This window comes from Panthera uncia, unplaced genomic scaffold, assembly GCF_023721935.1.
Source record: "Panthera uncia isolate 11264 unplaced genomic scaffold, Puncia_PCG_1.0 HiC_scaffold_1320, whole genome shotgun sequence".
NCBI classification, from domain to species: Eukaryota; Metazoa; Chordata; class Mammalia; order Carnivora; family Felidae; genus Panthera; species Panthera uncia.
The window spans coordinates 99,535-125,405 of record NW_026057943.1 but is presented as its reverse complement, the minus strand read 5'-3'; the positions used below and the strand labels follow the sequence as shown (position 1 = coordinate 125,405).

General features: G+C 39.4%; 1 long non-coding RNA gene across 1 annotated transcript; it reads left to right on the top strand.

Moving 5' to 3' along the window:
* Positions 1–22,396, top strand: LOC125916919 (uncharacterized). The gene is made up of 3 exons (XR_007456060.1): positions 1–6,805; positions 11,968–12,103; positions 17,449–22,396. It is a non-coding gene; the product is annotated as an uncharacterized LOC125916919 (long non-coding RNA).
* Positions 22,397–25,871: the final 3,475 nt, after the last annotated feature.

Sequence of the window (25,871 nt, the reverse complement as noted above, 5' to 3'; positions counted from 1 at the left end):
AGGGTTCTCTCCCAGCACCTAATGCAGCCCTGTGTGCTTAGTGAGTGATCACTCAATTAGTGTTTACAAAGTAAATCAATTAATTGGTTTTCTGCTTAAGGTGGTTATTTGAATAGGTGGTAATTGAAAGGTGATAACATTTTTAAGTGAACAGATAATAGCTCTATCTAAAACTGAACATGGGAGCAAGTATAAAATAGTAGGAAATATTTTTCAAAAGGTCATTTTATGAACATGGAAAATTGCTCTACTAATCAAGAAAGATAGCAGTTAAAGCATAGCTGCAGGTCAAATACAGGTTACAGAGGTGTTCTATAGAGTGATCCATGATTTCCTCATCTTTTTAGTACAATGAACATATTGTAACCAAACGTAAGCTTTTCATCTTCCTTTATGTGTGAATCATTTCCTTTCTATAGCAGACTTATCAGCATACACGTCTCATCTGCTAGAAAACATACCCTACTTCTAAATGTTTTCCACTGTTTATTGAGCTTATGAATGACATTTATATGTTCTTTTAGTTGTTTGTTTAAAAAAGCATGTAATCTGAAATGTGGTACCCTTTGTAATTTGACCCAAGGAAATTCACTTCATGGTTAAAAGATAGGGTGCGTGAGTGTGTTGCCAAAACTACATACAGAGGAAGAAATTATATTGCCAATTCAAAATTAATCAAACTTTATCTGAAAATTTGACATTCTTTCTTTCTTTTCTTGATGATAAAGGTGTAAAAGTTGTAAGGGTGTATGACCCTAGCAGAAGAACTACTAGGCTTTAATATGATTTGGGCATCCACCAGGTGGTGACAAATGTCCTCTTCCTTTCTGGTTCACTATGTGAAATACTTTGTCATCTGTGTATAATAGTGGCCAAGGAGCAGGAGAACTATCTACCATGTGTGAGTGTGAGAAGGTATGTGTGTTTAGTTGCCATTTATTTTATAGGTCTGCTATAAACTGGACATTTTACAGATAAAGCAAATAAGATTCAAAGAGGCTAAGTGACTTTCCTAGGGTCATTCAGACAGAAATGGCTGAGTGGGGATTCACACCCAAGATAGTCCATCATCAAAGTCTATGCCCTTTCTCCAGTCCTGAAAAATCAACATGTCAGGGGAGGGGGACTGAAGGTGGTGTGCATTAAGGCTGAAACTCACAAATTCAAAAAAACTTTGGGAAAAATCCTTGCTAAAGAAGACCCCAAGAACCATTCTTGTTTTAATATGACAGTGCCTACGCTCATATGAGAAGAAAATTGAGTTTGCTGTGGTTTGAAACGAATGCAATCTGCCATTATATTTGGCAACAATCCTTTTAGTTAGAAAAAATGCTTATATGTATAAATTAAAATTTTTTTTTCAGAAAGAGTTTATCTTATCAGCATTAACTATTACCAAGTATAACAGTGAAGGAAGATATTTGAAGAAAATACTTGGAAATAACCTAAAATTCTCTTTCATCAAAACATAGTGATACTCAGTTTCAGATATTTCCCCCAAATATGATGTATCTTGTCAAATAAATTGGCCTCAAAGGTTGAAATGGTAAGGCCTTCCAGTACAGTCTTCTGTAGTTTAGGTGGGAATTTGAAATAAAAAAGAGGTTGAGAGCCATGAGAGGCAGAAGGAGGTTTATGCAAAAGAATGTGAATAGTCCTAGCAAGTGAGTGTGGAGAAAATCTTCTGAGGAAAACGGAAGACCATAGGCCAGGTGAAGGGAAAAGAAATGTATAAAATTAAAAATGGTTTCATGAAATGTAGATGCAACAAAGGTCTTTAACAGATAATATTTGCAAGCCACTACCCAAACCTTTGCTTAAACTACTGAGAAGTGATCTGAAGCAACTAATAAATCAGAGTTTTTTGTTATAGTAAAGTGCATAAAAGTTACTGACCTTAAGTAAGGTCAGTATAATAAATAAATAAGTAAGTCCTGTATAATAAAGGGATTTTTTAATATATTAATCCAGTAAAACAATTGCACAGTTTTTATTTGGGAATGTTCTTGATAGGCATAATCTTTCCATTTTACTAGTTAACCCCTCCAAAAACTGTGTATATAAAGAAATGTTTTAAAAAATGTAACACCAAACTTCAGATTTACTGCTTTCAGCAGAATATCTCTTCTATTAATTTTACTTTTAAGTAATTAGTGTAAAAGAATTAGTAAGTATGTTAGCTGGGAGGCTTATGGGATAATTTAGTGGATCCTCTCCCTACAGTGACTCAAAAAAAAAAAAAAAAAAAAGACTTTTTAAGAGCCTTTGTCTCATGATATATAATAGAATATTCCCCTTTCATCTTCAGTTTTCAAGAACGACCTATATAAATATACCCTAGGATTTCCACAAGAGATAGACTTTTAGGCACTAGGCAGAAACAGAGTTCAGAGTTATTTTGGACCTCCTCACATTGTCTCTGTCTGATCATCTCTAGCTCAGTCTGTGTTTCAGTCTTCTGTGTCTTACTCTCCCCCATGTTGGTCCTTCAACCCTCTACTTCCTTCCTTCCAGCTCAGCCCTATGTCATGGTAATAAAGAACTAGCCAAGTTTGACTCATGTATTTGTGTGTTTTAGCTGAATCATTCGTACAATTATAAAAATTATTCAAGGCAGTAGAATTAAACTCTCCCTCACCACTAAACCAAAGAATATAGTCAAAGATTATGTCCATAATGGTCCACCTAAGATATGACATAAATTATATGAATTGAAGGATATTTAACTCAGCTTATCTGAGGAAGGAAGAAATTTTCAAAGTAACCTCAGTGAAAATACAATCCTTCTGGCCTGATGCACACAGGTCAGAGACCTGATACAGCCAAGACTTATGACCATGGAGCCTTAAAGACAGATTGTATCGGGGCGCCTGGGTGGCTCAGTCAGTTAAGCGGCCGACTTCGGCTCAGGTCATGATCTCGCGGTCCGTGGGTTCGTGCCCTGCGTCGAGCTCTGTGCTGACAGCTCAGAGCCTGGAGCCTGTTTCAGATTCTGTGTCTCCCTCTCTCTGACCCTCCCCTGTTCATGCTCTGTCTCTCCCTGTCTCAAAAATAAATAAAACGTTAAAAAAAAATTAAAAAAAAAAAAGATTGTATCATATAATGTCCTTGATGATCTTATTCTTCCATTTCCATACTCTACCATAGCACCCCCAAGAATTCATCGTGATGGAAGGTTTCATCTTTCCTCTAACTCCACCTTAACTCCCCATGGTCCTGACAAACTTAGCATCCTCTGTCATAAAACCAGCTCAAACTTGAGAATTTTCAGTCAAAAACTGAATGGATGGTTCTAAGAGTTTGATCACATTCATGACCAACCTTTTGGTCAACTAAGAGTATCAGTACCAGTACCAACTAAGTAGGTCTGTTACCCACTTCATGTGACTCCTTTTGATCATCTTGTGACTTTGTTTTTGCATCCAGAGACCTATCTTATAGGAGTTATTGCATGCAGTCAGGATTTAGTGGTTCTGTATAACTCAAGCTAATCCATATCTCTTATAAAGCCAAATTAATAGACTACAGAGTCACATGCCAGGTCTTCCTGTGTGGCAAAAGTCATCTTGGGCTGTACACTGAATTGTTGCTTCCAAGTTTCTAGTATTCCCCATAGCAGGTCACAGAAAAGTGGTTATGATTAAGACCTTCTGCTTGTTGCACTCATCAAAGGATGCCAAACTAATGGGCCAGTTCTAACTCAAGGATGTAAAGCACATTCCATTTTGTGGGCCAAGTCCAGCCAATAGAGATAAAACTTTAGGCTCTCACAGTGTGGTAGACTATATGACTTGAAAGCCCTCTGCTAAAACATGTAGCAAATGTAAGATAAAATATAGCAAGCATTTGCTTGACTGCACAGGGGAGCTAGCAAAGATGTTAAACTATTGCCAAGAAAGAAAAAAGGGAGCTGAAAACCAAACCAGTAAGGGCATAAGCCACTGCTACCCCTGAGCTTCAGGCTTGGGTCTTGGTACCCCTCTCTGGAAAAAGGTGCTCTTCTCCTTTTACCTGGGAACAACATCCATTTAAGTTAGTCTTGCTTTGTTTATTTCCCAGTAGCCACGGCCAGTTGATTTTAAACGGTTCCATGATTCTCAAAGACAATTTCACCCTTGCCTCTGTGGATACCAGTCTTCTCCATGAAGGGTGAGGGGCTTGGCATGTTTACAAAGCTGCCTGACCAGCTCATCAGATTAAATGCATGCTCTCTGTTCCCTCTGGGCCTACTCACCTGGCATGTCCATCACTCGAGCCATGTGAGATACCTGCTAAACAAAGAGGGGTCATTTGTGTTTGTCCAAACCTTGTAATGCTGGTTACACTTAGTTTTGTAATTTCATACTTTAATATTAAGGAAACAGATGAGTGTGAAAAGAAGGAGCAGTGTTGTTTCTGTGCAACCCAAGTTCTATGCTTTGGAAAGGAAAAAAAAAAAATAACGTACCAATTAAGATGTGAGCAGAACAGCTGTAAAAGACTACACTGGGGGAAAGAATGTAAAAATCTAGAAGGGCCTAACACTGTATGTTAACTATACTAGAATTAAAATTAAAATTTTAATTTAAAAAATCTAGAAGGGCCATCAGACAGTAAGTTTATGGAAAACATAGAAAACTTCAGTCAGTCTGGTGGATTGCTTTGTTCCTTGTTAAAACGGCAAGAATTTAAAGACACTTGGACAGTTGCAGAGTAGTATGGGTACAGAATCCCGCAGACACCTGCTTGTGAGACACCACATTCTCTATAAAGTGCCCTTCACACATTCTCTGTGCTGTTTCACCCCACAGCCTCAGCGATAGGTACTGTCTATGAGTGCAGAGGACATTAGTAAACAAAATAAATGTATCATAATATAATAATGAAGCAGATAGGCTTTGGGGCAGGGCAGACCTGTTTTGAATTTTAAGTCTGCATTTTGTTATTTGTCCTTAGGTAAGTCATGAAACATCTCCAATCCTATTAGCTCAACAGCAAATAGGGATAATAATAATAACTACCTTGGTCCTGAAATTTTTGTGAGAATTAAATGAGATAATGTTTGGGGAGCACATGGCACTATGTCAGATTCAACATTAGTGTTCTGGAAATAACAGCTGTTAAGATTCCATTGTTTGGCTTTTCTAAAACTTGCTCTTTGAAGACCTGTCTGGATGGCTTTCAAAAGCCGTCTCCCTGGTTCTTTCCGAACTTGGCTGCATTAGTGATGTGGGAGTTGCCTATCTTAGTTTGCTATGGCTGGCATAACAAAATACTAAACGCTGCGAGGCTTAAACACCATAAATTTATTTTCTCACCATTCTGGAGGCTAGAATCCAAAATCAAGGTGTCAGCAGATTTGGCTTCTTCCGAGGCCTCTCTCCTTGGCTTGCCTTCCTGCTGGGTCCTCACATAATCATTCCTCTGTGTGCACACATGCCCCTGATGCCCCTGTGTGTCCAAATTTCCTCTTTTTATAAGGACACTAGTCAAATGGGATTAGGGCTCACCCTAATGACCTCATTTTAACTTAATCACCTCTTTAAAGACCCTATTTCCAAATACAGTCAGTCCTCTGACTGGGGGTTGGACTTCAGCATGAATTTTGGAGGGGATACAGTTCAGCCCATAACATTGCCACAAATTAATTATTTTTGGCTGCATTTGCAAATAACCCTTTTAAAGAATAAGAACCTGAAAAAAATTAAAAAGAATAAGAACCTGAATAGAAACTATGGTTGAGGGATTTTAAGATATCTTCTAGCCACTGAAATGCTAGGACTTTGCAGGATTCTCTATATATGATCTATATAACAAGTTTACTTATTATGCCTAAAAAATATTTAAAAGGTTTAAGGCTTTATAAAATAATATATAATACTTATATTTATAACTTGTATATAACATTTTTAGAGTACGGTCTCTGGTAATAGGCTAAAAATAGTTTTTAAAGCACATTGTTGAAAAATGCCTGTGAGGCATTGAGCAGGGGGTTAAGAAACATTTATGTGTGTACCATAGGAATATATTAAATGAAATATTTATTAACTGAGCACCTGTTCAGGTACAGCATTAGGCCAAAGATTAGGGGCAAACCAGAGAAGTACTTGCCCTTGAGGGGTATTGATCTACTTGAGAAAATGCCAGAAATGTCACCAAGTGAGCTCATTTAATTGCCAGTTAAATTCTCAGTGTAGACACTGAGGCCTGTGTGTTCACAGTCACCTCTGAAGCCAGGAGTGATGGTTGGCTTCCATAATGTGACAAAGGAAGGTGAAAATCAGAGAAATAGGTCCAGGGGTTTTCTCACTGCAGCGTCAGGACAAATGGAAACAGAAAGCCCTGAGGAAGTACTGTATAGCAGAGAGGTGGGGCAAGGGTGCTCAGAAAAGAATCTGACTAAGAGCAGTTTCCAAGCCCACAGACCCCGCGGTTCAGACTAGGACAGTGATGTGTTCCACCCTTTCACTAAGTTAAGTAGGATTTTGAAACTGAGGAATGTATATGCTGGTGGCACTGTTTTGGAATGAGTAAAAATAGGATAGCCATGGTTAGAAAACGTGGGAGTCAGGTACCACCAGATACTTAGGAGAGATCCTCACCATGAAGTGAAATGCAAGAAAAACCTTCATTTACCAAAGGAAAGAGGTCTCACTTCTTTACCTCATCCTCACCCTTAAGGAATATTTTACTTCGCGTAAACCATGGTAATGACCAATATGATGGAAATGTAACTTGAGAAAATCCTGTTTAATGTGTATCTTTACTCTTCTAGGCCTCTTTTTCGTGGAAGTTCAGACGTTGATCAACTTGGAAAAATCTTGGAGTAAGTAGTAACTCTAATTTTGCATCAGCATCTGTAGCATTAAAACATTTACAGTGCCTTTCATCTAAAATGTTTATCTCTTGTCCTTCCTTCCCCAAGCTGCTGCCTCAGACAGTGTTACTATTTGTGTGGTGAGTGGGGACATGGCAGACATGCTGTTTTATGCAGAGCCCATCATGACATGTAGCCTATCCGGGCTCTGTTCTGGCAGCTTGTATGTTGTTCGTGTGGATCTTTTCGCTAATCCTCCTTCTCCATTTGGCTGAGCTCCAGTTCTTTTCAGATGTGTTGTGTGCTTGGGCCGTTTCAGATGTCCACTGTCAGAGGTGGGGCGCTTGGTAGCCTGGTAACCCATTCTTGCCCACTGGGCTTCCTGTCCCCATTGAGTATCCTTTTGTTATCCAGATTGGTTTTGCATTGTTTTGTTTTCCTGGGCAAAAGATGGTATGCTACACAACCCATTTTTCTTGGGAGCACCAAAATAGGAAATGAGAATCCTAGATTCTAACCCTACATCTGTTGCTAAATAACTATGCAATGTTGAGAAAGTCATTTAAAATGCCTCATAAAGTGCTTACACAGTGCCTGGTGCATAGTGAATACTTTAAAAATGGTAGCTATTATTATAATTCATCCTTAATTGTTTAACCTTTTTGTTCCTTAACTTCTTCACCTGAGTAATGAAACTTTGGATGTAAATTCTAGGATTCTTTCTTGTGCTTAACATTCTTTGGTTCTAATTGTCTGTTACTTGGCTTGTTGATGATTTGCAGAGTTCCATTCATGTCTACATGTTTATGCATGTGGGGGTATGTATGCTTTTATGTTTCTAGAATGTTCAGAGGGAGCTTTTCTTCTCACAAAGCATGAAGCATGGCATCCTTTTGGGATATGTGCTTGTGCCAAGCCCCATCAGAATTGGGGGGGGCAGAAATAGGGCGCCTGGATGGCTCAGTCAGTTAAGCATCTGGCTCTTGATTTTGGCTCAGGTTATGATCTCCCTGTTTCTGAGTTCAAGCCATGTATCGGGCTCTGCTCTAACAGTACAGAGCCTGCTTGCGATTCACTCTTTCCCTCTCTGCCTCTCTCTCTGTCTCTCTCTCTCTCAAAAATAAATAAATAAACTTAAAAAAAAAAAAGAATTGGGGGGAGTAAGAAAAAAGTGGGGATTCTAGAAACAAAAATAACCCTGATCATTGGTCTATAATATTTTATAGGAATCCCAGAGATTTTTATGATACTTTCAGTCCATCTGTAAAACTGATGAAAAGTATCCCTAAAGAAAAGAATTATATTTTAACACTGTCTACTCAAACAGGACTGCTTAAAACAGTTGGAATAAAACTGGAACCTGAGTTTTGTCTTTTAGTGACTAGAAAGCTTCAGTAGGCTTCCATTGGTGCTATTGCCACTGCCGAATCAGAACCCAGTGGCCTTAAGGCCTAAAAAATATTTGCTGATTTTATTGCCTGGGGGCTTCCCAGGTCCAGGGAAGCTGCCAAGACTACCACTCCTCCTCTTCCTCCCTCTCCCCCCACCCCCCCCAAAGCCACCTCCTACCACTACTACGGCGTAGACAGTGACTATTACTGCTATTACTGTCACTCCATAAGGTAGACAGATTCAGGACAAAACTCATGTTCTCCCTGCTTCTGAATGTCAGCTTCTCTGATCATACAGTGATAAGCCCTCCATCTATTCTTCCCCCTCACTGTGTATTTTGTGTGCAGTGCAGTGGGAACTTGAAGCAGGAACTGTGAAAGTCAGACCTACCAGTGACTCTGTTTAAAGGAAAAATGATCTTGACCGAAGCCAGCTTGCCAGACATTGAAACCTGTCACCACCTTTCCCTTACTGACACTACTGGGGCGTTCTCTCCAGCCCCGGGGTCTGCTTGTTTCGGGTCTGAGATGGACCCGAAAGAACCTTTGACAACCATGTTTGACTTGCTTCCAGTGGAAAGCCAGTTCCACTTTTGGCAAAGGCCTGAGACCCTAGGTTGCCAGCAAAAAAGAAGCCATAAAGTTCTATATATGTTGTGCCTTCAGATATTACTTCTTGGTTTCTGGCGTTGTTTCACTGAAATTATGTTCTGTTTACTCTGCGTTTGTTACTTTGGCATAAAGAAAAGGGACAATGCTGCACCCTAGTGTCATTTCTAAAGTACTTGAGAAATGATTTCTGTCCCCACTGCCATTTATAGGTTTTGTGCTCTGTCAGTCTTTCCAGTACAAATGTCAACTTTTAAGGCTTATATTCAGCTGTCCAAATACTGAAACTTGATGCAAGCACTTGTTAATGGACCTATCAGAATTTCACAACACTCATATATGGGCCATAAAAGTTCATACTGGATGTTAAACTGAAAAAAATTTTTTTTTGAGGAAAGCCACATTCACATTCTCTTAAGGGCAGAAATGTTTCTGCACTTGGAGACATTTATACTTTCAAAGAACAACAAGTACTTTGAAAGTGAAACTAAATGCTTTTAGCTCGTGACATTTTAGAGCATTTTTAGGAGCAGAGTCATAGTTAAATGGAAACAAAATATTGGATTTGGAATAAGGAGAACTGGGTTCACTCGAGTGAGCTGAACTCGCTGTGTGTGACTTTGGCAGTTGATTTCACTCCTGTCCTTAGTTTCCACATCTATAAAAAGGAAGTAATAACTGACCTACATGTCTCAGAAGGTTGTTATGAGATCAGAGGAGGTGATAGATTTAAAAATACTTTTGAAAGTTATTTCTATAGGTAGCTATGTATATATACATGTAATTATACACCACATATACACATACATACAGAGACGCTGTTTCTTTAAGGGCTTTTGGCAGTCAGCTGCCCATATCGCCAGATTTATTTCGACATAAGTATATTCAAAGCTGCAAATAAAAAGATTTTAAATTGTTACTAAGAATTATTATAACTGATTTCTAGATGATTGGTGATGATATGCAAAAAATGATATACAAATGGCTAAAAAGCTGAAAATAAAAGGAAGAAAATTTTTAAAGTTTTTAATAAGTATTCTTTTTTCTTCCTCTGCCTATTCCATTCTATCCAAACACACACATTGATGTCCTTTAATAATCAATAGTGCTATCTTTTTTCTCTTTGCTCTTATTCTAGATCTTGCTATTAAGCAAATTTGTATGTTGCCCAAGTTATTTCCATTTATTTGTTCTGGTAAATATGTCCAAGAATCTGTCTTTATTTGCCTCAACAACATGGCTTTCCCAGCATGTCCAACAGATACAGGCATACAGTGTCTTTCCCCGGACACCCAGTAACAGGTGCAATTATGGTATGAGTATTTGCTCTTCCCAGGTGAGGTCTGTGACCTGGGCTCTGCTGAAATAAGAGAAGGAGGAACAAAGCCTTACAGAGAGCCTGTGATTTTCACCACCACATCTTCCTAAAACCTGGGAAACCCAATCAGGAGAACATATCTCAGGACCTCAGTCCCAGGCCAGCACCATCTCTAACTGTAGTTAAAGTAATTTGGTCATGGGGCACCTGGCTGGCTCGGTCAGTAGAACATGTGCCTCTTGATCTCAGGGTTGTAAGTTTGAACCCACCTTGGGTGCAGAGATTACTTAAAGATAAAATCTTAAAAAAAATAGTTTGGTCAATTTGAAAGCTATATATTCTGTCCACTAAATTATAACTTTTAGTTCGGAGTTAATCAGAGTCTGTAAGTGAGATGTAATTTCTTGTGTCCCTTAACTTCCCTTGTTCAAACCTACTTACTATCTATACATAAACTTTAAATAACATCTCTATAGTGTATAAGTTGCATAAGGCCACTGACAATATTTCTGAAGAACCTCGGCACATATCAGTAGGACTCAAGCAGTTCATATTTTTAGCATGATAGCAATGCATTGCCCACACATTTTAGATTAATAGCATTATTTTCTTCTCATGATAATAATAATGGGTAATGTATTGATATTGACAAGTACTGTTTATCAGGCACTGTGCTATGCACTTTATATAAATTATTGCTGTAAATTATCATTTTTTTCTTTTATTTGTTTATTTTGAGAGAGAGAGAGAGAGAGAGAGCATGTGTGCTTGAGCAGGGCAGGAGCAGAGGGAGAGAGAGAATCCTAAGTAGGCTTCACACTTAGTGCAAAGCCTGATGCAGGGCTCAGTCTCACAACCAGGAGATAATGACCTGAGCCGGAATCAAGGCTCGGACGGTAAACCAACTGAGCCACCCAGGCACCCCTAAATTGTCGATGTCAATAAAGAAAGACACTAAGAAAGAAGCTAACTAATTTGTCCTTACCTAGCAATAAGTGGTAGATGCAGAATTTGAACCTAGGTCTACCTTTTCTAAAGCCTGTGCTGTTTTTTTTTAATTTATTTTTTGTATTTGAGTATAGTTGACACACAATATCTATGCTGTTTCTATATCATTGGATCCTCTCTCCATGTTTCTGATTCCAGAATGATTTTCAGCAGAAACATAAATGATACTGTCTTTCGTTATTGTTTACTCTGGAATACCATAAAATAGTTTGGTAATATAAAATATATATAAGCTAAGTTTAATTCAATTAATTTGAAATTAAATTATAAAATAGCGTGTGCCTGATAGTTACACAAGATTAACATACTTTTTAGCCTCTTTTTGGTCTGATTCTAGTGTATATAATTACTGTTTGGAGAATTATTCTTTAACCAAAAGTGCAACCAAATTTATGTGTTAATCATGTTAGATGAGCATCATAAAGCATGTCAGTATGAGTGTTTGATCAGAACACAAAAAGCATTCTCGGGTGTAAAGGAAATATTATATGCTCTTATGAGCCTCCTTTGAACATATAGGTTCTACTCTGTCAGTACATCAGGACTTACTGGTAATATAATAATTTCCATTTCTGCATCATCCTATATATTTGGTATCTGCTACCAGAGTAATCTTTTATCTCTTCCCAGTGAATTATACAATTCTCCCCTGAGATCACCCTGTGATCACCATACTGCAATAGGACAGAAAGAGATGAGAATCCCGCCAGTAATATAAGTGAGGGGCTCCTGGGCTCTGTGTCCCCCATACCTGCCTCTTAGACTGTACCATCATCTAGAATTTGGTAGGAAAACAGCTTCAGCATAGCATCTAATGCTTATGTTCACATGTGGTTCTTTTGTAGTGTAATTGGACTCCCAGGAGAAGAAGACTGGCCCAGAGATGTCGCCCTTCCCAGACAGGCTTTTCACTCAAAATCTCCTCAACCAATTGAGAAGTTCGTAACAGATATTGATGAACAAGGCAAAGACCTACTCCTGGTAAGTTCATGCGGTGCAGAGTTGGTCTGCACTGGGCGGATCAGAGCCTTGCCCTGTCCACTGGGTGGTCTGCTAGGTGGTGGGCACAGTATCAGTTCAGCATCATGTGCCACAACCACACAGGGCCGAGGCCACAACCACACAGGGCCGAGGCCACAACCTCTCTCTGCAGCTTTCATTTCCACACCTGCAGCAGCTGGTGGCTTTTGATTCTGGAATGTCTTCATTTCCTATAGAAAGAGAAAGAGAAAGAGTCTGATCCACAAACTTTCAATCTGCCATCTTTAAATGTTCGTTTGAATGCAGCCTTTGAAGCCTCTCAAATTCATCTAGACATATGCTTCTAATAAGTATTGAATGTGCCATGCACATATAAAATACCTCACTGAAAATAAGGACTCGTGTTCAGCTTAAGATTCAGACTCGTAATATTTGGCCTTGTATGTAATTCCCTAACGTGGAGGACAGAAAAGTAGGTAGAGGAGTATACCTGTTGAGCTACTCTTGGTGTTCAGAACCCAGTGACTGATGAGTGTTTCCTTTACCTACTGAATAACAACCTATGATAGCTAGCCAAGAAAGTACTCCTAGACCTGGAGGAGCTAGTGCTCCCATTCTGTCAGTGTATTCTAAATTTCAAATATAGACCTAAGAGTCTATAGGTCTCAGTAGAAATGTTATACCTTAGCTCTGTGTGGACACAGCCATTGATTGGCATGTTTGCAGAGCCACGGATTCTCCCGGTGAAAGCCCTAAGTCCCATCTTCACCTGATGGGGGCTCATTTTCTGATGCTTACTCTACGGTTCCCTCCACTGCAGCATTATGGAGAAGGACAGCTATTTTCCCTCCCCACCGTTTATTTCTAAGACACTCACTGAGAACTTTGGCCCACATCCTTTGAAACAAATTCTTATTAGAAGGGAGAATATTCTCCTATACCAAAACTCACTATATATACACACTTGCTGGCTCACCTACTATTTAGGAAAATTTTTTCTTGGTTTCAATTAACAGACAAGTATTTGCATTACCTTAAGAAAAGGAGGTTTGATGGAATGTTTCATGTGGCCTGGAAGTGAAAAGCCATCCAGAGTGTAAATGCTCTCCCAGTCCTGCTAAGAGCATCACCTGCTCTTAGCAACTCTGCTTTTCTCTGCCCTGCAGGCCTTTTCTCCTCTTCATTATTTCTTTTCAGTTGTGCTGTCTGCTCCCCTTAACTTTGGCTGGCCCCTGACTATCAGAATTTCAGCTAACTCATGGATCCTTTCAGCTCTAACCCCCACCACTAACATTTGCTCTGTTAGTATTTCCTACATCAGATTCCTGAAAGGAAGAATGTGGCTGACACGCCTCACCTTTTTGCCAACCCATGATATGGGTTGCTGCCTAGGGCCTGCATTCCTGGTCCAGTCAGCTATGCTAGGAGGGAGGGAGAGATGATGTGTTATAAAATATGGCCACCATAGGCTTTCCTTTTCAGCAAGAACTCTGAATGAAATGCTCCTCTTAGAAGAAGATTCTGGACAGTCAGTCACAATGATAAGCAACTTTAGTAGTGAAGTATTCCACTTCTTCAGCTACTGGGACATCCAAAGACAACTCAGAGTCTCTCAACATCATTAGGAATCACCAAAAGGAACTTAAAATGTAAAGCTAGTGGACAGTGCCACATGCTCATTCATTCAGTGTCTCCACTGGTGGTGCTGGCTTTCAAAGTCAGACCACACACTAGTGCTGGACTAGAGAAGTAGCAGGAAACAAAGAAGAAAAAGGAACAAAGAAACTACCAAAGAGAGAAGGAAGAGGGTGGACAAGGAGTGTCAACAGAGATTAGAAAAAGCAAAGGAAGGGAATAAGAAGCAGATTCAGTGACCTCAGGACTAGAAGCAACTTAAGGACAAAACATAGTAATCCGAGGGCATTCAGGGAAAGGATAGCCCAAGACTTCAAAGCCTAGAACCCCCTGAAAGCTCTCACTGTTTCATGCTAGAGGGACAGAAGGTAGAACTGTTATAATGCAGAAGAAAGCAGGCTGTTCAGTACCAGATAGGCAGCTGAGATCCCGGCAGGACTTGTTGCCTCTATTGAAATTTATTCAGTAAGGAAGGAAAGTGAAGGGTATTTTAGGAAGTTGTTTTATTTAAGATACAACATTTAAAAGTTTAGCACTGTGAGAGTTGTCCTTTGTTTTATCTGAAATAAAGGCTGACTATATAATGCTCAGCCATGTATGAATGGATATATGCATTGACATTTATAAATGCTCTCACATACATATGTAAGTTGGGCATATTAATAAGACCATTCAGAGGAAAAATTATTTTTTAACAACCAGAACCTACCCATCTTTACAAGCTTTGTCCTCTCCATCGTGGTTAACTGGAGAGGCCACGTACTTATTTTCTTGCTGAAAAAAGTTTTAGAGTTTCTGCTAACTGCTTTCAGGGCCTAAGGTATATATTTGTGGGGGCTGGCGGAGGGGACGGTCCTTGGATTAGTCTACTTTTGCTGCATAACCAACAACCCCCCAGAAATCTCACTAGCGTACAACAGTAAACATTTATTTCTTGCTCATGGGTCTGCAGATGGATAGACAGCTCTGCTTTAGCCTATGGGTCAAGTACAGGTCTTCTCCATGTGTCTCATTCTAGGGCCCAGAACAAGAGGGGCTTTGGCTCCCCAAGGCCTGTTTTTCTCATAACAGATGTTATGATGCTCCCAGAAGGGCAAGCAGAAACACATGATGCCCCTGAAGGCCTAGGCTTGGAAGAGGCACCCTGCTACTTCTGTCCACATTCCATTGGCCAAAGCAAGTTACGTGGTCAAGGCCAACTCTAATAGAGGGAAGAACACTCCTCCCATGAAGGAAGGGTGGGAAGAAGGAGGCTATGTGCTGAAAAATGATCCAGTCCATCATAGTATTCAACCCTTACTAAATAGCAATCCCAGAAGCTAATTTTATAAGACAGTTATTTGGCAAGTAAATTAGATTTTCTTAGAGAAATAATATTCTTACAGAAGATTTTGGATTAATTCTCAAGTCATCCAAATTGCTCTGTTGAAGTAGAGCAATGATAGAACTTAGCCACCATTTCTATGTTCTGTAGAACATAAAGGATTAAGACTTCCAACTGGAGATTCTCACACACTTCCACATTAGGCTAAGGATTTCTCCTTCTCTCCACCGTCTTCCCAGCTCTAAGCCATCAAGATAGCTGTGCGGACAGGCTTCCTCCGAGACAGTCCTCTAGGGACATGTCTCTCTATCTTGAACATACTCCCACATTTTTTTTTCTTCTTTCCTATGTCCTAGGGATTACATTGGCTGCTTCTTTCTCTAATGCCGCTACCTAATTTTCTCCTTCCTAGACTCTGGGAAGAGAGAACCCAGGCTTAAGAGTTTTGCCCCTGCTCTTCTGTCCTTACAGAATTCAGCCCATGCAAAGCTTTTCTCACAATGTTTATTGCTGTTAGGGAGAGTAGAACCATTCTGCCACCAAGCTCCCTCATCTGCTTGCCTTTTGGCTCTTTGGTTTTCAGGAGACACTCTGAGAAACTGGCATCCATGGACTGGTGGGGAGTTCAGGATAAATAAGATTTCAGGGGACCCAAATTTGCCTGGAATTATATATAGAGTTTTCTATTTGTGAGTGTTTTTCTAGGTCAGTAGCATTCAACAGAGTGTTAAAGCGTCCCTAATCGTCAAGATCTGATGGAGACTTTGAGGTCCTTGAGGGCAAAAACCCAGATTAAATGGAAGTCAGCATAACCATGATAATGTTAAGTCTTCAGATTACATAGAGGACTGAAATTCATAGACGTGTCAGATACCCAGCTCACTAAAGTGGACACTGCATCACAAAGACGGAGAAGCTGGTAGAGTTTCTCTCCTACTTGTGTGTTCCTGGGCGATGGATAGGTCTTACTCATCCTCCACTAGTGCTTACCACCTGCTAGTCACTCTGGAGGTGTTGGTGGAAGGACAGGAGGAGGAAGTGAAGAACAGGATTACCTGGGGTTGGTGTGGAAATGGAACTAAGATTAGGGAAGCATTCTGTCTAATTGATTATGAATTGTCAGTTTGAGAATGGAGATTGCTGCCCCAGAGGTTCACCATCCCCCCCCCCCCGCCAACCCTTTCACCTTCTACCTACACTTGAGTTGACAGCCTGGAATAGAGTTTAGTACCAGAACTGAACCTAATGGACATTGCTGCTGCCCATGAGGCACCTAGACATGCACCAGAGGAAGGAATCATTTCCTCTGGATGGTGCAGCCCTGGGCCAGAGTGCACAACTTGCTAGCAGGTCAGGGTAAGTTGGGCCTAGGTTTTAGCCCTTACTTGCCCTCCTTAATAGAGAAAACCTTTATTTCCTGCTTTAAAATGTATTTCCTTTTTTTGGTTTTCTTGTTATTTTGTTTTGCTTTTGATATTAGAAATATGTCAGAAACAAGGGCGCCTGGGTAGCTCAGTTGGTTAAGCATCCGACTTCAGCTCAGGTCATGATCTCCCAGTTCGTGAGTTTGAGCCCCGCGTCAGGCTCTGTGCTGACAGCTCCGAGCCTGGAGCCTGCTTCAGATTCTGTGTCTCCCTCTCTCTCTGCCCCTCCCCCACTTATGCTCTGTCTCTCTCCGTCTCTCAAAAATAAATAAACGTTGAAAAAAAAATACGTCAGAAGTTGTTACTGTAGTTTAATAATTACCCTCTTACCCCTAAACAAGACAACTCCGTTCCATTCCTGACTCATCAACAAACCTTGGGGAAGAGTAAAAAGTTAGGGTGACATCTCTGACTACAGCACTAAGTTTTCTAGCATTGGAAAAATCACTACCTAGGGGTTCCTGGGTGGCTCAGTCAGTTAAGCGTCCAACGTTGGCTCAGGTCGCCCCCTCATCAGGCTCTCTGCTGTCAGCACAGAGCCCGCTTCGGGTCCTCTGTCCCCCTCTCTGTTTGCCCCTCCTCTTCTTGTGCTCCCTCTATCTCAAAATTAAACTTAAAGAAAGAAAAATCACTACTAAATAAAGTTATATACATACTATGATAATACTAATAATATCTTTTAAAGGACCTGGGATAGGTAGAAGAGAAAGCCTGGGGAGGTAAAAGTACACAGGCAACCCAAAAGCTATTGCTTTTTCCTGAAGGGCAGTTTATACATTGAGGACATATATAAGATAAGATATATATAAGACTGTCTACATTTTATTTAGTGTCCCATGAAGTAGATACTCATTCTGATTCTAGACACACTTAATTCATGGCAGTGAACAAATGGATAACTGTGTAAACACATTATTTAAATGGACATGTTTTATGTCAGTTATTTTTTTTCTTTATCACAGAAGTGCCTAACCTTTAATCCGGCCAAAAGAATATCTGCCTACAGTGCCCTGTCTCACCCCTACTTCCATGATCTGGAGAGGTGCAAGGAGAATCTGGATTCCCGTCTGCCTCCCAGCCAGAACAGCTCAGAGATGAATACAGCCTGAGGTCCCGACGGCCATCTTGAGCTGATCAGCGGGAGAACACCCCTGGGGGCTGATGGGCCCCCCCTGAGTAAGCCCCGCAGAGCCACTGAGGATCACTGGCTGGGGACCTTCTAGTTGCCGTCGTCTGGACGGGCTCTGCTTCTCCATGGAAACCGCCTAGTTTACTGTTTTGAAATCAATGCAAGAGCGATTGCAGCTTTATGTTCATTCGTTTGTTTGTTTGTTTGTTTGTCTGTTTGTTTGTTTCAAGAACCTGGAAAAATTCCAGAAGAGAAGCTGCTGACCAATTGTGCTGCCATTTCATTTTTCTAATCTTGAATGCTGCCAGTGTGGAGTGAGCAATCCAGGCACAGCTGAGTTATGATGTAATCTCTCTGCAGCTGCCTGAGCCTGCTTTGGTACTTTTGAGTGAGAGTGTGCACGCGCGTGTGCATGCGCATGCATGCGTGCGTATGTGTGTGCGGGAGATTCTTGATTTCTTAAAGTGTTACTTTCTGTAAACAACAAGAATAATTGAATTTTAAAGACTCAAAGTGACCTATAAATAACAGGTGTCTATTGACTAAAGGTGATTTACCAGAATGGGCTTCTCAAATTACACAGTTGAACCTATGTCCTCAGAATTTCTTTTATGGCCAAAAACAGTAAATTTGTTAGAAGTAAAACATTCACTATCTAGATGAAGTTTTATACACACAACAAAAAGAAAAAAAATGCTAGTATCTTTTAAGAGACCTGTTTTTTAAAGCATACACTCTCTTTACTCTTGATAAAAGCTGAAAATTACTCACTGTAAGTCCATTTTAACCTGTATTATATGCTTTGTTATTTCTTTTGAAAAACACCCTATAAGCTTTTTCTTACTTGCTATAGATTTAGGGAGTGTACCTCAAATAGGTAAAATGGTCAAAAAAAAAAAAAAAACAATTAGAGAAAGCCTTTATTTCCTGATTTGAAATCTGTTTCCTTTTTGGATTCTGTTGTTACTTTATTTTGTTTTTTTGATTTTAGGAATTTGTCAGAAACTGTTTCCTGTTTTGACTCAGAGAATAGCTTTCTCTGACGAGACAGGAATACCATTTAAGTTTTCCCTATTACACTGTACTTTTTCTGCCATGCACTGCCTTGTTTGCAGAGTTTCCATCTTATCTCCTAGGGCCTCTAGTATATATTACTACCATTACATAACTAATAACAGATTGTTTAAGCCGTTCCCATGCACCTCCTGCTTGCTTTCTTTCAGTGAACCTTTTGTAAATAGTTAGATTCAGATTGTGGCTTAATGGATCCAATTTTTCAGCCCTAACAGGGTCCCCTAGGCTCTCACTCCAGTGTGATCTTCCCAGCCAGCATTTGTTGTTGTTCCCTAGCCAGTGAGTGGAGGATTGGCTCTTCTCTATCACCAGCACATAGATTGCCTTAAACTGTTACTTAGTGTTTTACAATTTTTTTAGAAGATGTCCGTGTAGAATCGGAGAGAATGTCTTTAACTATTTTTTTTTAGACGTATATATTTACCCTATAAAATGATCTTTTCTCCATCTCCCAGGCTGTGCTTATTTCCAGTGCCTGTGCATACTCCCTCTCCGTGCAGAGCCAGCCTGACCTGGGCATTGTGAACAGCTTTACTTTTTCTCTCGCCATTTTCTCTACCGTTCTTTATATTTCATGTCATCTCTGCCTTATGTGTGGTTAGTACTCAGTTAGCTCAAGTAACCCGAAGACGCAGAGATGAAGTATCCTTTTGGAAGTTTAGCTGTCTTTGCTCTCTGACTCATGTTTTGAGTACATGCAACAGATAGGCTATGTTTAGAGTTAGGGTTGTCAAAGAATGAACATCGCTTCACTCAGTAGAAAATGTTCCAGTTGATGTTTATATATTGTCTAGCCTTACTGAATTCTTCACAGCTTAATATTCTATACTACCATGATGAACAAGGGAAAAATTAAGACTTTTCTCCTTGAAAGCTTTTTGGGTTGGAAATTACTCTTTTTTTAATATGTATATTGTTTAACATTTTTCTAATTCAGTAACTTGAAGAGCAGGAAAATTGGTCTAAAGCTAGATATGAATGAGAAGATGGGCCACAAGAATGTTTGATGCTTTCTTCCTTGTTGACAATATTGCTTATGTTTTGTCATCACTGTAAATGCTTGAGATATAATGAATCCATAGCAGTCGGGGCAATGTCTCCCCTGGAAAAGTGATTTCTGCCTTTCCTTTGAAGACATTTTTTGCTGGGCCCTAGAAATTCAATTTTAAAACTCAATATAAGTACTGATTTCATCATGTGCTTTCTGGTTAGTATCCATGGCTAGAGTGAACATAAGTTGAGTTTCTGCTTTTTTCAGGTTTTCAGAAGTTCTCTCAAGAAAAATGCAGCCGTTCTGAACTGGAATTTTTCAGCATTCTTGGGAATTCTAAACAAGCAGAGAGCTCCACTTTATTTCTAGCATATACTTTTGGTTCATTTCTCAGTAGTGTTTATGAAGAAAACTTAAAGCACAAACATTTTGGCATGAGATTCATTAGATGCTTGGCAAATTATCCCCTGAGAGGCAGAAGGAGAGGGTATCTGGCCTCTCTGACCCCAGCTCTTCCATCTGTGTGGTTCTTGCAGTTGAGTAATTACCCTCGTTTTATGTCTTTTACATCCAGGCTCACCAGTTCTGATATCCAGATGCCACACGAGCCCCCTTCCCATTAGGGCACTTTGAAGCATATAGCAGCATAGGAATTTACTGAATACAGCTTATTCTTCTGTGACATATGGTTTCAAACGTCTTTGCCAAAAGCCAAGCAGTGGTCAGCTAAAAAAGTCATACTGCCCCAGGGATATACTGAAGCAGCTTATATCAATAAAAATACGGTGTCAGATTCAAAATCACATTTATATTCACATTTGAGGGCTGGTGCTAGAATGTGCCTCATAGTTTCTATATGATAATTGTTCTCTTAGGGCCCAGGCATTGTGGGAACCATAGTGCATGGTGAAGTTGTAACAATCCCACTTAAGAATAAGAGAGAAACCTGTCCATTTCAGCATTATAAGCTATCATGTGGCAAAGGTAATAAAGCCCTAATCTTACAAACTTAAAAACACAATACCCAGTGCATTGGCACCTCCCACTTTGTCTCTCCTTGAAAGTAGATAAGAACCCAAGAAACAGAACCTGTTTTAAACAAGACTTCGGAGCCATTTCATCCCTCTGTATTCTCATGATTTTCTCTCAGGAATCACACACTAGGAATGGCATACTTTTCATTTAGCCCAAGGTGTCTTACTAAAATAAAAATAGTTCAAAATATTTACCTAAGAATAGAATCTCAGCCATTTAGTTTTAAGTAAAAATGAAAATTTCAGAATGCATGGGATGTTAATATCTTAAAGAAAATGTACACCTTTCAATAGAAATTTATCATTTGACTCCAGAACGCAGTACTGTCCATCTTGATGGGGGGGGGGGGTGGGAAACAACCAAATAGTACCAAATATTTTGAATCTTAAATTATGTATTTAAATTTAGCTTTTAACTATATGCCTCTTAAGGTCAGTAATGGCAGTCCTCATGCCATTATGGAAATTAAAATCATGTAAGCTTCCTAATATCACAAACATATTAAAATTCTTCTTTCCAAAGAATTGCTTTTAAGTGACAACTTGGCTATTTTTATGATAAGCACAGAAGAGAGTGTCTCACATTTTCCAAAAGCAGGCTTTTGTTGCATAGTCAGGTCTAGGAAAGAGTAATATTAAAAGTTAATAAGCTGCTGTAATTACTTAATTGTGTTAGTACAGTAACTATAGAATATTCACCCTGGAAAGAAAATGTTGAGACATTATAAGTTCTTAGGTATTGACAAAATTCAAAAGAATGCATGTTTTACATTGTGACACATAAAAACAGTGCCTTTATTTTAAAAAATAAAGATGGTAGCATGATTTCTAAATCTTTAAAAGGCATAAAATAATGGACAATGGATAGAGGAAATTCTAGAGAAAATGAAGGTATTCAAAGAAGGATAGTTTCAAAGTTAGATATATTTTGAAGGATAAATATTTATTAGCAAATATATTGTAAGAATTTCTATTAAAGTCATCCGGCAACTATGAAGTTGATAACGTTCCAAAACATGTTTTATGGAAAAGCCTTTCCAAGCAGTTACCATTTCAAAGGGTGACCTGAGCAAACTACCATACTCCTTACTTCGTGGGAAGAAGCAGCCATGTGAAACTAACGCTTGTTATGCAAGCCTAAGAATGTTCACTGTAAATAATAATAATAATAAATTTTAAAAAGGCACATATTTCCTGTGCCACCAAGATTTTTTGAAAACTGGTAAAACCCAAATCCTTGATCATATGCACTTGATACATTCAGATGTATGATATGGAACATAGCTACATGTTTCCACGGTAGAAAAACTTACTGAGACTGCAAAAGCCTATCACGCAATAGAAGTCCCCAGGTAATTAGTAGTGGTGTTCTCTTCAAAAGCATACGAAAATAGCATTTTCATTTCTTATTAATGCAATTTTCAACCTAGTGGTGTTACATACCTATATCTCAAGCATTTCTGACTTGTACTTTTTCAGAAAATAAGCCACAATATTCCTTTGGCCTTTTCTATCTTCTGACCTTTGTAAACAACAGAAATGTAGAAAGAGGAGGGGTCTGATTTTTTAAATGTTTTTTTTCCTCAGTTTGTTTGTTTGTTTTAATGACGTACGAATCAGCTCTTCAAAATGTTTTGTTTCTTAGCATTCCCAGGGAGTTGAGATAAATGAATGAACTTCCATCAACATATTTATGTTTCCTTGATACTGGTGCTCTGGCTGTCAAGAAGAAAACAAGAGCCTCTTGAAAACTAATACAGGCTTTTTTCAATCATCTATTTAAATATTGTTACAGCAGTTTGAAGGTTATATGGTAGGAAAGTGAGATGATTTTTCTTGGAAACCTCTATTTTAAAATTCACACTGTCCTAAGACATGGGCTTTCTTCTTTTATTCCAGTATTTTTCACAAGGTGGCACTTTGGGGCTGGGGGCCTGGGGGTGGGGGTGGGGGCTAGGGAGGGGGAAATCTGAGCAAAGCTAAAGAGGTACTTCTAAAATCTTCATTCTAACCTTGTTTTTCTGCACATATTTTACTCTTGCTTAGCACTTGTTTGTCAGGATGATGAACAGTGTTCGTAACATTCTAGAACTTAAATATTTTAGTTGTTAGCTAGGTTCTGAATGATGATCTGCAGGGAAGTTGTTCTTGAGAATGGATAATATACCCATTTTGATCATTTAAGTGCATCAAGAGAGCCTAGTCATCCATTTTTTCAAGAAGCATTTTTTTAAGGTATTTAATTACCTTACTTTTATAGGTGCAGAAGTTACAAGGATGTACAGGCTTATTAGCTAAAAGGCAACACTCATCTGTGAGCAGGGTAGTTTTGTTAGGAATGTAAAACTCCTCCAGTGGCCTCAGCCAAAAACACCTATGCCCACTGTCTGCTGTTCTCATATTTCCTACCATGATGGTCTTTAAACACTGATTAAAATTTTAAATCCTAATTTAAAGATCAGATGAGCAAAGAAGTAACATCAGTATATAAGTACACAAAACTATTTTTTTTCTAAAGAATTGCCATGCTGAAATACAGCCCTTAAATGCTAAAAGACCTGGTAATTTTTTTTTTACATTTATGTAATCACAAGTGTAAATTCACAAGAAATTCTAATTTTTTAAAAGTCCTGTCCAAGCATGTGAGCATAATAACCTAGGAATATATTTACATAAATCTTTAATTTCTCCATTAGTGAAATTCTTTGGCAACTACATACACACACACACACACACACACACACACACACACACACACACTCCTATGTTTTAATTCACAGGTCTGCTCAGAGACGCATTACCCCCAGATGATTTTAGTTAGTTTTAGAAATCCTTTTCCTCAATAAGTGTCACAGAAATTTAGGAGGAAGGAAATAGTACTTTTCAGAGTTTCCTTATTAGCACGGCATAACAAGGCAGTTTATTCCTTCTGAGTGGCAGAAACTCAATCCTGCCTGCCTAACTTTCCTGCAGAGTAGCGGGCAGGCGAGTCTCACTAATTCATACTGAATCAAAATGGGGCTGTCACCCTAGGGGCTGTCAAAAGCTCTTCGGGAACCCAGCCTCGTCCCTCTGCTCAGAATCCCACTGAAGTAGATTCCAATTTAAGCCCCTAAATGGAAGGCCGAATTCCAACCTCGAGTCTGTTGTCAGTTGGGCCAGTCTGAACTCTATTTGCTCGCGGTGAACACTTGACGCCCACCTGAAAACCCTCTGGGAGCGCTGCGCCGTCACTCCGCCCCTTTGGCCGCAGAGAGGCAGTGGGCGGAGCTGGCTGGGTCCCGCTCGCCGCTCACCTGTTCGTGCCTGAGATGACGTACAGACCCAGAGGGCTACTGTCCGAGGTCCATGTGCCCTGCTGCTGTTTCAGAAGCACCTGTTCTGCCGTCTTAGGAAATAGAATGCCCCTAGAAGCAAACGGGTGTCTTCTGTGCATAAGTAAGTACAACACAATTCTTCGAAAGTTCGGGTATAAAGAGATGCTGGTCTGTATGAAACGTCTACCAGGCATCTCTCAAGCTCTAAGCTCAGCTTTTTTTTTTTTTTGTTTGTTTGTTTTAAAGAGAAGATGTATAATTACAGGAAAGATTTTTTATTTTTTTATTTTCTATCATTCTACATATACGATGGCAAAAGATAATGCGTGGAAGAGTTTTGTTTTGAAAATGTGTTTATTTTCTGCTTAGGCAAAAGCTCCTAACTCTTTCGTTTCTGATCTCTTCTTTTGTTTTTGTCGAATAGTTAAAGGTATGTAAGCAAATTATCTCATGTAGTGTAGGGGATTTTCCTGTTTGGAGGAAACTTTTGTGTGAATTGTTTTGTCAAGCAAATAATCAACCCCTTCTCTACTTGAGGAGTTTGAATTGTCACATACAGGTTTCCTTAAAGGGGGCACATAACTGTACATATTGCTATAAAGAACTGTGACCGTAGCACTAATGAGCAAGCATAGAGCCCCACACAGTTCATTTAATTTCTAACGCTCTGTGGTTTCTGGCCAAATTCTGTTGACATGCTTAGGTTACGGTCCTGAAGATACCCTTTGTACCCTTAACTTGAAGTTTTCTACTCTTAAGTAATTGAGATGCAATAATATGTATTAGCTAGCAATATTTCTGTGATCACCAGCAACTCCTGATTTAACCTAGAAGTCTCTGAATAATTAAAATAAATCCCAGCAGTAATACATTTCTTGAACCACCCTCCCCCAGGTGCATTATATAGCTTATCATCTTGGTCCTGTGTTTGCAACAATGTATACGTGAATATTAGAGTTCCTCACTTAACTTTGTATTCATGTGTTTTCCTATGACCAGTAATAAATATATTAGTTAGTACATGGAATAAATAGCAGCAACGACACCTAGAATCAGCACTTAACAAGGTGGGGAATTTCTATTTCAAGTTGTTCTGCATTTGCGTAAATTATTTCTGTTATTATTCATGTATGTTATTTATTTCTGAATCACACTAGTCCTGTGAAAGTGCGCCTTAAAGGAGATGGCATTAGGATTTGCATTTAATGTTCATTACCATGGTCTTGATGGAGCTAAGTAAATTAAAATTAGACTAAGCCCCGAAATAAGCTGCATGCATTTTAACATGATTAGTAGAACTTAAGTTTGTAGGTGTGGTATTTTCGTATCTAGGTGTTTTATCATTATGTAAAGGAATTCAAGTGGAGGACTTTGTAGCTTTTCTTTTGTCAAATATGCGTATAGTATAGTGTGAAGATACAGCAAAAATTAAAACTTGAGATACAAAGCATCAGATACTGCCTTAATTTAGGGACTCTGCCAGATGGCCATCAGAGTAGAGGCCAGGCAGAGACAGGGGCTTGGGTGGTGCCTCCTCTTACCTGGCCTCGAGAAGAAGCTTCCCCCTGATATCTGGTGCCCTTCTGGTATCGTGTGCCGTAGTGGGAACAGGTGGTACTGTTGCAAGAACAGCGTGAGAATTTTCTGTAGAAGTAAACTGTCAGCTTGTGCCTTGAGGCTTCCAGAATGTGTCGGATGGAGAAGTTCAAGTTTCTGTGCTTCAAGCACCTTGGTTTTGTACAGAAGCGATTCACTCTGGTCATAAAAGCAAGGACTACATGTACAGTAGTCAACAATGGATTTTAACAACCGACAGTCCCCAGCACCTCAGAAGCATGTT